This window comes from Parus major, chromosome 1A (assembly GCF_001522545.3).
Source record: "Parus major isolate Abel chromosome 1A, Parus_major1.1, whole genome shotgun sequence".
In the NCBI taxonomy this organism is placed as follows: Eukaryota; Metazoa; Chordata; class Aves; order Passeriformes; family Paridae; genus Parus; species Parus major.
The window spans coordinates 36,955,809-36,971,208 of NC_031773.1; the positions used below are offsets into that span (position 1 = coordinate 36,955,809).

The following is a 15,400-nucleotide window of genomic DNA, read 5'->3' on the forward strand; positions in this document are numbered from 1 at the left end:
CCAGTAAACTCATCCTGCCTCTCAGAGGTTTTCTGTGTAGCTGCCTGCTGACTCCTTGGGGTAGGTTCTCTTCTTGCAGAAGAAGTCACAAGTATGACAGCTGATTTGCCCCCAGACAGACAATGATTCATTACTGTCCATGTGTGATAGGGTCTCTAAAAGTCATGTTGTCAGAAGAAATTACTGCAGGATTGCAGAAGACAACTTCTGTGCAAAACCCCCTTTATGGTTTGCTGTGCAAAATTCTGAACAAATGCTTGGAAATAAACATTTTCAAATGTTGTTTTTTCTAATGAAGATAATATCTCAGGACAAATACAAAGACTAACAGGACAAAGTGGTGAACAATCATGTTGCCATTTTCAGTACTGTATTTACTTCTCACCAAAGAATTAATGTTCCTGTCATGTTCAATGCTGAAGCTTAAACAGTTCTCAAGAAGTCCTTTCTATGCCTGAAATCTGTGGTGCTACTCTGTTATGCTAACTTGAGCAATAGCAACAATCTGGCATTGAACTTGAATAGAATGTAAGTTACATAAAGAGGAATTTTAATCAGTCTATAGTGTCCGGATACTCTTGGCAGGGTGATGATTGCATCCTTCCAGGTAATGTTTACTTGAATTGTAATACTTGAATAAATGGCAATGACTACAGTTACTGGAATCATCTTCCTTTTTGTCAAAGTTGCTTCATTTTAGTGTGATTATTAAATGTTGAACTCTCATTAGGGGCAGAAGTACACACTTCTTCCTCTATCACCTTACTTCAGAACAAAAGATATCCCAAACCCCTTATTTATTTGCATATACAGGAATTCTGGACCAGGCAGGCACTTCCTGGACGTTGAGGACCAATGCAGTTGCTCGTATAGATGGTCTGAATCCCTGGCTTTTAATGAGAGATTGATCAAACTTTAAGGTAATCATTGTGAAAGGAAAACAATACAACTGAAAAATAGTGAGGTATTATGTAATATATACTAAACTTACAAAAATGAATCATGTAGCAAATAAAGTGGATGCTGTGATTACAAGCTTTGACAAGGAAATTGCTTTTGCCAGGAAGAGCCCAATTACATGAACAGCTCTAATAAATAAGCATAAATCTTCCTTCCCCCTTTTTCTTATAGGATGGGGAAGTGAAGTTTCAATTTGGAGCTAGAAAATAAGTAATCTTATAAGTAGTACTCTTCAATTTTCTTTTATAAAAACTTAATTTGGTGTGAATTATAGATGAAGTTATACCTGCTGCAGGAATGATAATCTGTGATACTGTTGAATGATAATTACACTACTGATGACTTTGAAGAGTTTATCATTTGATACAGCCCTGCCTGGTAAAACTACAACTTGTAACATGTGCTAAATTAAGGTTTTAGTTGCATAGGGAAAGGGAGAGACAGCTTTTGCAGTGCCTTGTTCTATAGCCTTTTGCTTCAACATAACAATTTTTAGAAGACAATGATTTTTTTTTCAAGTGAAATGCAGAAATTTGAATTAAGCTTAATTCAAATAGCTAAATGGTGACAAGTTGTTTTGAAAATCTAGTTATATCTTGCAGCTAAACTTAATCGCTTATTAAAATGAGAAAATACTACTTTTTCTTTGCAAGGAAAATGTGTGGGTTTTTAACAGAAAGAGAGAACACAGAGCAGCATACCACTATATTTGGATATAAGTGCAAATACATTCTTCCAGTCTTAAAGTACAGTTCAGCTTTTACTGTGGTAGGTAAGCTAGAGACCGTTTTGCAGAACTGGGGTACAAGCCTATTTTGATCTCAGCTGTTCTTCTCAGAATTTAGCACACATATGCAGGATAAAATTACAGAGAAGATTAATGTAAAAGCTGTGAAGTCAAGCACTAAAACCTAGGCAGTGGTGACTATTATGTTACCCAGGCAACTTTATTTCCATTGTCTTCATATATTCTGATAGGTTTCTTCCCCTATGATCGTACAGGAATAGAAGCATTTATTTCTTGATCAGTGCCTCTAGTCTCCAGAGATTATTCTTAGTCTTCTTGCAGTCCTCAGTCTTATCTGCTGCCCATTATGTTGTTCAGCTGAGATGGAGGACTGAAAGCTTGATATAAAATTAAAGACCCACAAGAAAGCTAAATTAAGGTCATATCTTGCTCTACATGGTACCAGTAAAATGCAAAACATTATTGATATGCATGTTGAAGGAAGTGAATGTGGAGTTTCATGGTGTTATTAGTTTTGTCGGCTTTCTCTAGCAAGAATAACAGGTCAGATTTAGGATCAGCCACAGCTAGCAACTTTTAATAGCTTCAGCCGGACCAAATTTGCATGTATTTTCATGGGTCAGTGCTTTTGACTCCTTTCCTATATCCTCTCATATTTTAAACAAAACAAGTGGACTGGAAAGAGTGTGGAGAAGGTGGAGGACGGAAGTGAGAGAATACCAGCACATAGAAAATTACATATTTATGCCTCAGCTTAGTTTTTGAAAATCAGTATTTTAATCTACAAGCTAGTCGTGTCTCTCCCACCCCCTCCTCTGAAGATTGATAGAGTAGGAGATGAAGCATGGGTTATTTTAGCCCCATTGTTCAGTCTGCCAGAGCTGTAAGCAACTAAACAATGACTGTGTACTTAAAAAAAATTAGTTAAGTGTAATGTGGATGTTATGAGCTCTGTGATAAAATAAGATGAGCCATATTTTAATATGATTAATCAGCTAGATACCAGCAAACCTGGATTTTGAAGAACCTGTTACTCATAAGAATGAATGTTAAAAGGAGAAGAACACCATAGGTCCATCTGAGCCTATCATAAAATAATATGGCTTAAGGAGAAAACAGGAATTAAATGCCAGGTATGGTTATTTTGGAAGTCATGGAAAATTGTTTATGTGACCTTACAAGCTATTTAATAATCAGTGAGACTAGAGAACAGTAACTGGTTTTATTGATCCAGCAGTAGTAATTTAGGTTCAACACACCATGTTTAGGGTCTGATTCATGGTGTACTAAAGTGGAAACTTTTCAGTAACTCATATGGAACCATCTGTAATACTTGAGGAATATTTAATTTCGGTGTAGCCTTTCCAGTTTTATTTCTTAACAGAATAGATTTGTTTAACTCTAGTATTTACATTTTTCGTTTTTCAGATGCAAGGGGAAGAACGGTTTTGGATGGTTGGTTCTTAATCAGATGCAAAATGCAGTTGAACTTTATTGCACCAGATAAGCAAAACAACACATATCGAAGATTTGTGAAGAGACAGGGCCGGGAACATTAATACTGACAAGTCTTGTCTTGTTTCTGGCCAATCTGCAAATCTAACCTGACAAAGGAGCGCATAAACCACAAAGCTCCAAGGTCCAGAGCAGTCCTGCCAGGCATAAAAAGCACAGAGAGAAAAAGAAACCAAGAAGAGAGAAAACACCAGGCCTTGTTTAGGCATCTTAATGGGATGGAGATTACACAGTTTTATGAAAATACAGAAATAAAATGTTCTAAAAGAAAAAAATCCTCTACAGGTTTGCTTTTGTTCATAATTTTTTTTTTTTTTTTCTCAAGAGGGATGCTGTTGGCAATGATTTGAAAGCCATGCTCTTGAAAAAAGACTAGCTGAATCTTTGGCTCACTCTTACAATGGTGGGAACACATAGGTTGCGTTGCTTAGAATATTTCTAGATTTTGAAAGCTGTGAAATTTCCTACTAAAACATGGATCCAAAACTGTTAATTTCACTTTAAAAGGACAAACCCAAACCAACAAACTGAAATCACTCAAAAAACACTGGTTTGGAAAGCAACACACAGCTCTGCTGTTGTGGCAAGCCCTTACAGTCCAAGGATCTTGGTCTAGCCTTTAAATTATTTTGGCCAGCTAGGCAAAGTTAGGCTAAATTAATTATCTTAGTCTATAAGCTCTGAACTTTGAAATTGTAGGTCTCTAGGTAAGAGATTCAGACCTTAGTACATTTCAGTTGTGCACAGAGCAGATTAAATTGGTTATGGTATGTAGCTGGAGATTCAAAGAGCTGTTCTCAAAAAGTATTTCTAGACAACATAATCCACCTGGACTATGAAATGCAACAGCATCCATGATTTCTAATAGTAATGCCTTATTCTGTAGACCATAACACATTGGTGTTGGCATTTAAGTATTGCTCAGCAAAGATGTTTCACAGCTTGAAGGAGAGGAACATTTTCTCTTCCTCAGCACATCATGATTCTTTTTTTTCTGAGTAGTTAACTTCAGCAGTAGGAAAGGGGAAAGGCCTGAGCAGCAGCAGCAGCAGGGTCACTGAAGGATGACCATTTCAGTATAGCCTTCCCCCCTGTGTTTCATTTTCGATTTGAGTTCTGTGGCTGCTCTGTTCTTACTTTTTTACTAATTGGCCCCCATTGCCCCTTCAAGTTTCCTCTCAGTGATGACTCTTCCCATCATCCCTCATTGTCATTTGAAAGGCTGGCGCTAGCAGTTGGAGCACTTTATCCAAATACTGGCTGCCATTCCTAGGGGAGGCTGTAACTACAGGCAAGGAGAGAAAAGAGCTTAAGACCCCACCACAGCACTGCTGGCCATCTCCATGTGGCACAGCACTCCAGTGTATCTCTGTGCTCCACAGGGTGTTTTGGAAGGCCCAGAGAGTGGCTCATGACCTTTCTGCACTCATGTGACCTTTTACAGTACTTCATTGTATGTGAGTATTCAGAAAACTCACTAAGAAAATACATTAGTTCTTTTTGGTCCCAAAAGCATTGTCTAAATACTTCTTGAAAAGCTTTTTCCTGGTATCCAACCTAAACCTTCCCCTGACTTGGCTTCATGCCATTCCCCTGAGTCCTACCACAGGTCATGGGAGATGAGATCAGTACCTTCCCCTCTCCCTTCTATTGTAGGGATGTTGAAGACCACAAAGAGGTCTTCCCTCAGTCTCTTCTTCTTAAGGCTGAAGAAACAAAGTGACCTCAGCTGCTCCTCATATGGCTTCCCCTCCAGACTCTTCATCATATTTGTGGCCCTCCTTTGGGTACTCTCTAATAGCTTCATGTCTATCTTATATTGTGACACCCTGTGCACAAGACTTGAGGTGAGGCCACCCCAGCTCAGAGCAGAGCAGGACAATCCCCTCCCTTGCCCAGCTGGCCGTGCTGTGCCTGATGTCCCCCAGGACAGGGTTGACCCTCCTGGCTGCCAGGGCGCTGCTGGCTCCTGTTCAACTTTCCATCCACCAGGAAGGACCCCCAGGTCCCTTTCTGCAATGCTTCTCCCCAGCCTCTTGTTCCTCAGTCTTTGCATATAACCAGGCTTGCCCCATCCCCAGAGCAGAATCTGGTACTTGCTCTTGTTAAATTTCATATGATTGGTAATAAAAGAAACTGATATGGCTAAGGCCTCATTTAACTGAAAAAAGGGTAATCTGAGGTCTGGTTAACTTGCACAGACTTGTCAGTGATCCTGACATAATTTACACTAAGGCTACACTAGTGGAGACCTGTCAGCAACTGTGTATTCAAATATGCAGAGAAAATAACCATTAGGGGTTCTTTTTATTCTGCATTCACTTTTTTGTGCATGTCTCCCATGGATTCATCTCTCATGGAATATAAAGTACTGGAGCACAAATATCAATCTGTCAGGAAGAGATTTGGTTAATCCAGACCCACCTCCCCTCACTGCAGCAGAGCTACAGTTTTGTGTGTTCCCAGCTGACTGGCAGAGCTTTTTCCAAGCCCAGAAGAGCACTTTACAGCATGAGCATCTGTAAACCATGGCTTCTGGCATGTGTCAGTAGCAGACACGTCACACGATGCAGACATTCTACGTACGCTCACATCGCTTCCTCCCCTGAGCAGGTGAGCCTTTTGGTGGAGTCTCACACCATCATGCAGGAAGGGTGAAGTTTCATGAAAGGATGTACATGTTTCTCCAGGAGCAATTTCTGGAGAGAGTGGCTGGATAAGAGTTAGAGCAATAAAAGCTATATTGTCTTTTTTGGTTTAAATATGCCACTTCTGCCTCAAGTATTTTCATTGTCTTGTGACTCTTAACTCCTAGCAGGCAGTCACAGTAACAAATAGCAGTTGTCAACCTATTCATTTCCAAATGCGGTCAAGTAAAATTTATAGGTCTGAATTAAGATTTCTTGTAAAGCTTTAAGCTTTTGACAGTTTAATGCTGAGAGGAGTAAGTAGAAAGTCTCTGGAATCTTGAGGGATTTTCAGAAGATAGCAGCTCTGCTGTTCTTATTGATGGGTTCACTAAAGCTATTTAGTAAAATGATGCTAAATTTTGAGTACCAGCGTGGGAAGGTGCATGAGTGAGATCTGTATTTCTGATCTTCTACCATGTTCTTTCATTTGAAAGAAACCATGAACTTTTTGGGTTTTTTTACTATTTAAATGTGTGGAATAAACAGATGAGCCCTAACAGTAATCTGTCTTTATTAGAATCCTAGGGGTTTTTTTGCTAATCTTCCTGATTTTGTTATACATTATCTGTCTTCTTTGATTTAGAGTCCTACATGAATAGGGTTGGATTTTTTTTTTATTATTATTATTTAAAAGCACTTAAAGGTCTTAAATTAAATATGCACTAGAGGGAGGCCATTTTATAAATGCTAAATTTTTAAATGTCCTCTTTTTCAGTTAGCAAAATAAAACCTTGAATGATAAGAGCTTTGTGTGAAAAAGCCCCAGACAAAACAAACCACTGCTTTTTTACTATGAGCTGGAAAGATAACTGTAATAATTTCCTAGAAGAAACATGTGGTTTGTTTATCTGGGTAAAATTGACTCTCTGGCACTTCTGCATGACAAACCTCCTTATTGCTAATACATTGTCTTACCTTTGGTTGTCAGCATCATCTGTATCATTATCTTAAAACTTTGCCAAAGCTGACACACACAACTCTTGTTCAGATGTTATATTCATTATTTTGTTCATGGGAAAACTGTACGAGATGGAGTCCAGGCTTAATGAGGTAAACTCTACTGTGATCCTTACTTCCAGGCTGGAACAGGCAAAGGCCTCGTGATTCACAAATGAGAGATCTTCATGATTTGCAACAAGCTACTTCATGAACGCGTTTCAGGGTAAAAAACCCTATGAACCTTGCTTGAAAATCTGGAATTTTCAGGCTGAGTCATAGAATGGATGTGAATTCCTCCTTCTGGTTCATATTGCTCTATGAAAAGAACCAGAAGTAACCGGGACAATAAGGGCCATAGCTTAAGGATTGTCTCCAAGTAGTTGGCATGACTCTGTAAGAGTTAAAGGGCGAGGTAAGGCTACCGCGTGTTCCTAACGCGCCCTGTTGTGTCTAGGTACTGCAGCCCATATGGCCTTCTCTCAGGAGCAGTGGGAACAGTGGGAGAGCGTGGGTGCCATATGTTCTGCTCTACCTAGTCACTCACAGGAAGTTAAGGACAATGTGGCAGCTCTAACTTATAATTTCCTTTTATTGGTGTGTGTCTCAGCTTTAATGTCCTCATTTGCATAAGTTTAAATAACTATGTAAATTATAGCTTTGAAACTGACATATGGTATTTTATGTGCACATCTATCCTCTGATGTATACTTAAGGAATACAACACTTTGACTAATAGAGCCCAAATGCTGCACTAGAGACATGTTGCCTGCTTCTAGTGTTCCTGTATTTTATGCCTAAAAGAAAGAAAAAAAATCATTTTATTCCAGGACAGTTACATTATGTAGGAGGCTGTTGAGTCTATCTGGAATTCAGACTGAGCACAGTATAACATAAACAGTTTGTCTCTTTAGAGACTAATGTTTTTCAGAAGTCCAATTATTTAGATTTTTCAAAGTCCAAATGAAACTAGAATTTCCAATGCCTGAGCTTTTGAGGAGGCTATTGATGTAAAATAAATGTTGTGGTGCTTTTGACAAATACATTTTTAGTAGTTCTCTTTTTCACACTTGTGACATTACAGTAGAAACCAATATTAATTTGTGCTGTAATACTGGTGGCAGTTTCCCGTGCAAAGACAAACTGTAGTAAAGTGAGTTCCAAAATGTTTAGTTGTTGTGACTGCCTTACTGCCTTTATTGTTTTTTAAATGTCAGTTTACTCTATTTAAGATCCAGAGGACAGTTTATGCTGTGTAACATCATCCAGTTACCTTTTTACTTGGTGTGTTATACTCAACCAGTATCAAGCATTGCTTATAAATGTGAAGCAAGTACACACAACAGTTATATTCTCATGCTATAGCATTTAATTCCTCTGCATATATTATGCTATTCACTTTGCTGTTTCATCTCCTAGCAATCCGGGTGCTGTGTAACTCCTTATGAAGTTTAGAGAAACGATGTAGGAAGCTTTTACAGCTGACGTTGCATATGTCAGCTCTTGGTCTGTGCTTCTACCACTGACCCTGTGTAGGCTCTGAGACAACACAAGCTACTTCCCTTTACTGTACTGTGCAATCCGTTTCAAAGCCACAAAAGATATTTTGTAGAACCCTGTAGAACATAATGAAGCTAGACAGTGTGTGGAAATGTCCCTGGGCATCTTTGCAGGTTTGGCATTCTGCATGCTAGGAAGCCTTGCAGTCTATCACTGTTACTGCACAACAGTTCTTCTGGACCAGTTGAATACCAGTGCTTCACATGTCCTTTGCAGCACGTACATGGACATGCTCCTTTATTCTTTGGCTACTTGGAGAACATGAGCTCAATATCTGGGTGTGAAATACATGTAAGGTGTTTATAAAGTATTTATAAAACATATGAAAGAAGAAGTGGAAGGTAGATTATGCTAGATCTCTCAGCTACTACAATTTCATTGGAAGGCTTTTTCTTCTCTGCCCACTTTCTCCCTGTTCTCCCTTCATCCAGCAGACTTGCTGTGTATTTCACAGCTGCCCAGGAATTCTGCATTTCTGTAACTCTTGATTACACCCTTCTTCCTGATTAATTTCCTTCTTCAAATCCTTCAGGAGATCAATGCAGGTTGATATTTTTCTCCTAAAACTTGTCCTTTTCCTTAATCAGTGTATTTCTTAACTACAATAAAGATCCTTCTCTTCCTTCACAGACATAAATGACCATTTGTTAGATACGTTTTCTTCTGTATTGATTAAACAGTTAACATTTCATCAGCTCGATGAGAGATAATAGTCTCCCCATATCTCCTCTTGGAGACTTAGAGGAGGATGCCAGACAATTCGTTGCAAGCAATAGGAAATGTTTCTGTTCACTTCTCTTCTTGGTCTTTCTCCCCTATTCCCAGTGCTTAAATTGAGATGGGAATGGAACTGACCACAAAGTGGTTCAGCCTGCTTGATTAGTAATTTTACTTAGTGCAGTGATAAATGTATATAGTTTCTCATTGAGAGACAGAGTAACAATAATTCACTGCTTTGGGCTAACACTGCATTTATGGTGACTGGCACCCTGGATCTTAATTCACAGGATACCATGGCACTGGGATAAAGGGAAAGGAAAGGAGCAAGTAAAATATCTTGTATTCTTCCTTACATTAGCTGTAATATTCTTCGCTAAGCAGGTCCAAGACTTGCTCAGAAGTTTACAGTGGAACAAATATGTACTTGTCCATCAATGGAAAGTGGCTCTTTGTCCATGGCTGATACCCTCTGAAGTTCATAACACTCCTAGATAAGCAACAACCAGTAAAGGACAGAAAGACTGTAGTAAACATTGCAGTTAGTCTGTTTGTAAGATAAGAATTTTGTTTCGGGTAACTATAGTTATTTAATTCAGTAAACATTTCTTTATTTTCATTCACTTTCATAAAACTGTTTAAGTATACTTCAAGTCTCCCTGAATATGTGTGGCAGTATGGCATTTATGTGCAATATTTAATCTGACCTGTATTTGTCATAGGAAGCAGCCCACTTTCTGTACTATACTGAAATTGTGTTGTAAGAAGGGGTCTATAAAAAAAGAATGGTTGAGAAATTTTACAGTAACAGTACTGACATGTTTCATGACAGCAAATCAATTTGTGAGCATAAATATTGAGTATTAAAATACTAACATTTTCTTCATACTGCTGTAGCTGACAATAGAGATTGATCCAGCTGCAGTTTATTTTCCAAAGTCAGTTGGAGGAGGTTTTTTTGAAGGGTAGTGGCACTCTAGTACTATAAGTTTATGAGGTTTTATTTAGGTGCCGTAGCTGATCTGAGAACTTATACCCAGAAACTGCAATAAACTAGAATTCTTTATGGGAACCGCTCTGTGAATTGTGTTTTAAGTAAGCATACATATTTAATAATTTAAAATCCAGATTATAACAACAGTATCAAGTCAATAATAAATGACCATTGTTCTGTTGTATCTTTAGATATTGTAACATGATTCATCATATATATTCAACTTGTACATAACTTTCCATTGTTATATGATGAAAGAAAACACTTCATGTTTTTCTTTGATCAAGTTTTATGATCTGTTAGTTTACCAGCCAGATACTGAATTGAGTTACAGTCTCAGCTCTACTAGTGTCAGGTGCTGACCCTGGGCAAGTTATTTACCATCTCCATCTGAGCTGTTTAGAAAGTGGCGCTGCTCTCCCTGATAAAATGCTTTGGGATTGACTGATCAGTGGCACTGGAGGGTGAATTGCTGCTGGTTATGAGTCAATATGTGTGTTCCTACCTCTTAAGATTAATTGGTAGTGTAGCAAGTGGCATACCTCAAAAATGTACCAGTTTGATTTTTTTCTTCTATTTTGACTCTAACTTCATAAAGGAAAACGTTACAGAGTCCGCACTGACATTAAGATAGACAAAGCCTGGTAGGTTAAGCCTGTGCTCATCTGAATTGTGATCAAATGATGCATCATTCTGTTATACATCGTCTGGATGGCTTCCTTTCTTGCCCACCATCATTAAACGAGTTTTTATTTTGCGTTAGGGGAGAGCAAAAATACTCAGGTTAGCTTTCTTCATCCATGTTAATAAAAATATTTTATTCCATGAAAACTGAAGTGGTCACTAGCCAGTCAGGTAAGGAAACACAGAGCAGTTTCCTCACCCTACCTTGATGGGCAAAGTCTGTTACATTGCCTGTGGGCAGGAATGCCAGCTGCCAGAGGTAGATGTGTAAGTAGTTCAGAAATCTGGATTCACACATTCCTCCACATCCCTGACCTACTTAAAGCAACCTCACTGGAATGTAAGTAACTGGGTTGTTGACAAGCAGATGCTTTTTCATCCTTCTGATGCAGTGAATATCCATCCACATTGGCTCCTTGCATGGTAGATGATGTACCTGGGTGGATTTTACCTAGGTTGTAGCTACTACATTGCAGTGTAACCTGTTCTTTATTATTTTCACTGCTTTTTACTGTTTCCTTTAAAATGAGCAGAACACTTTGATTAGAACAAGCTTGATTAGCTCTTCCCATTATGAAGCAATCAAATGCTTTTAATTACTTCCATGACTATGTTTGTTTGATAATATTCTTTCTGTCTGAGGCTTTAATTGCTTCTAATTTTTCTAGAATTATCATTTGAATGAATCTCTCCACTTACCAGTCTCTTTGTGCTTTTATATAAATTTCTGAAGTGTGACTGTGCTGTGACTTGTATGTACGTCCTTTTTTTTTAATATTTTTTATAATATTTTTTAATATCTTTAAAATATTTTTTAATAGCACCAGGCTCTTCTATTATCTTTCCTTAACAAGAATTATGGGAGTATGCACTCTAACACCACCTGTGAGACTGCAGTGACCCTCTTTGTATCAACTGTTTATTGAAGCTCCCTCATCTAGCATATGCTGCTGGAAAAGCTCTAGCTCATGTTTTTCTTTCTGTCCTCCAGGGGAAAACTCCTTTATGAAGCAACCCTCCTTTTTACTTTGGAAGCTAATGACTTGCTTGTAAACATTATAGTCCATACCAGTAACACTAGGAAGGAAAAGCCCTGTAATTTATCCAGGTGTAAGGCTCTGACCTTAGCTTGCTATTACTCCAGCCTTGGAGTCAACACAAAGGGTGTCACAAGGAAATGAAAACCCAAAGGAACTAACTGGTCTATTTCCACTGTTTTTTCACAGCGCTTTGTAAAGATGTCATATCTCCATTTTGAAGGGACTGAGAAAAATTCACCCAACTGAGAGCTGAGAAAACAGATACAGCTTCTCTGGTTTTTTGAGTAGTTTTTTATGGAGACGTGTGTAATGATGCAAAATTGCTTCAAGTCTTGAATTTAGATACCTTAGGGAAATTGGAATAACTTGTTGTTGGAGCTAGTTGCATCTTGAATGCTCAGCCACTTACGTGTAGTAAGAAATGTTGAATATAAAAACTTCCCTGTTTTTTAGGAGAAATGTACCAAAAGTATTGTCTTGGTTTAAGACAATTTAAAGAGGTGGACACTCTAAAATTACTGACATCCCCTTAAGTTTCAACCAGTCTCTTTCCAACAATAAGGAATAGATACAAGCAGATACAAGTGAAAAGAAACCAGTTTACTAAGAAGTGAAACAGAAACAGGAAAAGAAAAAATAACAGTAATCCCTAGATACAAAATTGCTGGATTTCACACCCTCCATGGGAAGAAAGAGTCACCCAGACTGTCGGGGTAGGGCCCTTGCCACACACAGCTATGTGTTGGGAGACAGAGGGAAGATGGCGGCTGCCCCTACCCACAAAATGGCGCCCTCCAGGTGACTGCATCGCTTGAAAGACAAAGGGAAAATGGTGTCAGCTCTCTTCCATAAAATGCTGCTCCTCGGTTGGCCACATGGTTGGGGAAACAAATAGAAAATAGATGGCAGACAGAAAGAACGCTTGCAGGAAGGCAAAAGCTTATGGAGCGGTTCTAGTTGCGGATGAAGACTTGCCCCGGTGCGTGTGGCAGCAGCGCTGCTGGCCACTTTCTGCTGCCGCCTGCGGGATGCTGTTGGTGCTGATGTCATCCTTGCTGCAGGTGGGAGTGGGGGAGATGGGCTTGTGTGGGGTGGCCCAGCCCCAGGGACCGGCTCAAGCTTTGCTGCTGAACATTTGAATTGATCCTGAAAACAGTTTCTATTTGTGAAATGCAGATTTTCCAAGTGGCTGCAGTTGCAGGCTCAGAAACCCACCCAAAGCAGAGCCTGTGCCTTTGGCAAGCGCTGCCATGCTGAAGAGCAGCTTGGCTTGGGTGCTCCAGTCTTTTCAAGTGACCAGCACCTCCCGACTGCCACACAATTCCAGTTCTGGCTGTGCTGAACTGGGAAGAAACTGACCATTTTTGGACACAAATATGGAATGCAGTAATGTTTTGGGTTACCCAAGACAGGTACATGTTACTTTTTTTCAGGCTGTATTGTTTTTTTACATAACAGACTAGTTTGCCAGGGCTAGACTCATTTTGTAACACAGGTACGCTCTACTCTGTACATATGCAGACATTAATATGCTTCCCCTTTGCCCTGCATCTTAGGTAGCTGGGCATGAGCTAGATTGAACTGTTGATGTTTGCCTTTCTGAGGCCAGGTTTGAGGTCTGCTATACACATGTTAGGTGTTTGAGTATGGTCAATAAGATGCAGCCATATTCTCTTCCTCACAGTAACGGTGGAGAAGTGTTCCCATTCCCTTTGGTTTCCTGCAGTGCACCTGTACAAAAAGGATAGCATCTTTTACTGTTGTATTTTTGTACACAATAAAACGTGAGGTTTTCATTTTTCTGTAGAGATTTGATTAGGAACGTAAATGAAAGATGGAAATACCTATTTATAAGATTTCAAGTATTAGTATTAGTGTAAAGTCTTTCAGACTTCACTGTGCTCCCCTTTGAGATTTGACTTATCAAGATCTAATAAAATGTGCACTGTTCAGAATTACTCTGCCACATTTGGAGTTTCTGCTATTCTCTGCAGATGCAGAAGATTTCTAGTAGAACTTCTTCTCATGCTTGTTTTATTCTACTAATGGAGTGACAAGTAATACTTAATTTCTTTGAGTAAGTGTTATAACTACCAGTGTTTGCTTCAAATGGGCCCAGATTAGTTGTTAGGGTTTATTTTAAGTCACTCATTTTCATCTGGGACTAATTCTGAGCGTGATACAGGAAAATTTCTGTTGTCAGTGGTTGCATACTGATCCCATTTTGGATGTTACAGCGCAAATGCCAGTGGAAGGACCATTAAGTGTTCTTTCCACCACCATAAGGGACACAGAAAACCAACCACAGCTAATGTTAAGGGGGCAGGGGGAAATGAATGATTCATTCCTGTAGTCATACACACCGTATAAAAATGCAGAATAGAAAGATGCAATCAAGGCACACAACAGCTACAAAATTCCATTAACAAAAGTGTTAAAAGGAATTCTGAGATAGCTAATACATTAATTTCCTACTTTTGTTGCAAGGGCACCTAATCTCTTGTAGGAAGTGAAGAGTTTGAGGAGGCAGATTGAATTGCAAAAGTATAAAGTGCAAAAGACCAAGGATTGTCTTGGCATTATCCCTCTCCATTGCAAGACACAATACTGCTATAAGTTAGTAATTCAGTAAAAAACATGTGGTTTAGGTGCTGAGTCTCAGGCAGATAAAGCATGTGATTTTTGTATAATCTACAGGGTTACATCAAACTGTTGTGCTTAATCGAAGTCCCAAAAAAGTGTGATTAGTTCCAAAATACTTCAGATTTTTTACTGTAATTTTTTGCCAAGAGCTAAAACCAGTTCTAACACTGGAAGTGGTGGAAAATGTGTGAAGATTATGTCAAACATCAGTGCTGGAACAAGAAGGGTGTAAAAGTAAGGCAGAAAGAAATATCCCTGTGTGGCAAAAGGATGGAAAGAGAAAAGAGGGAGAAAACAGGGATGGTTAAGACAATGAGTGGATACTGTTGATGATCAATACTCTTCTAAAACCAAAGAGAGCAGCCAGTTTATTGTTTTTGGATTGAACAGACATGGAATGTGAAGTTGCCCTCAAAGCACTATTAAGGAGACATCAAAGCTTGTTTTTGGTTTGTTTTTTTTTTTTTTTACCCTTTTTTAATGAGAGAATACTGCTTTTTACAAATTTCTCAGATAAAACAGAAACATTTTTTAGCTTATGTAACTTTTCTACTGGGATTTTTCCAGTTACACATGACATTTTGGTAGAGGGTAGGAAAAGTTAATGTGTTTGGTTCATGAAAATTTATTGGCATGGAGGAAATAAAGATAAAATAGTGCCTCTTGTGGCCGTAAGTAAGGACTTTCAGTGCTCTTGGAATAAATTGAGTGTAAGCTCACTGACTCAAGGAGACTTGATGTCTTCCTTGAGACTTGGAGACACGAAGCAAGTGTTAATGGTGGATAAGCACTCTCCTAACTGTGCCTTGCCAAGACTGTGTTGATGATGGGATTAGGAGAGGGGGAAAAAGGCAGGTAAAACACTGGCAGCAGCAAAACTGGCAATGAACACAAGGTATTAAATCATTACTGG

General features: G+C 38.9%; 1 protein-coding gene across 4 annotated transcripts in view; it reads left to right on the forward strand.

Moving 5' to 3' along the window:
* Positions 1-861: 861 nt before the first annotated feature.
* SYT1 (synaptotagmin 1) overlaps positions 862-15,400 on the forward strand; it is a 295,567-nt gene continuing 281,028 nt past the window's right edge. For 2 of the 4 annotated variants that reach the window (XM_015628699.2, XM_033514553.1), the window contains exon 1: positions 862-920. The gene's annotated coding sequence lies outside the window, so the exon portion shown is untranslated. The remainder of the gene's footprint in view (positions 921-15,400) is intronic. The other 2 variants (XM_019006753.2, XM_015628696.2) reach the window with 1 other exon arrangement.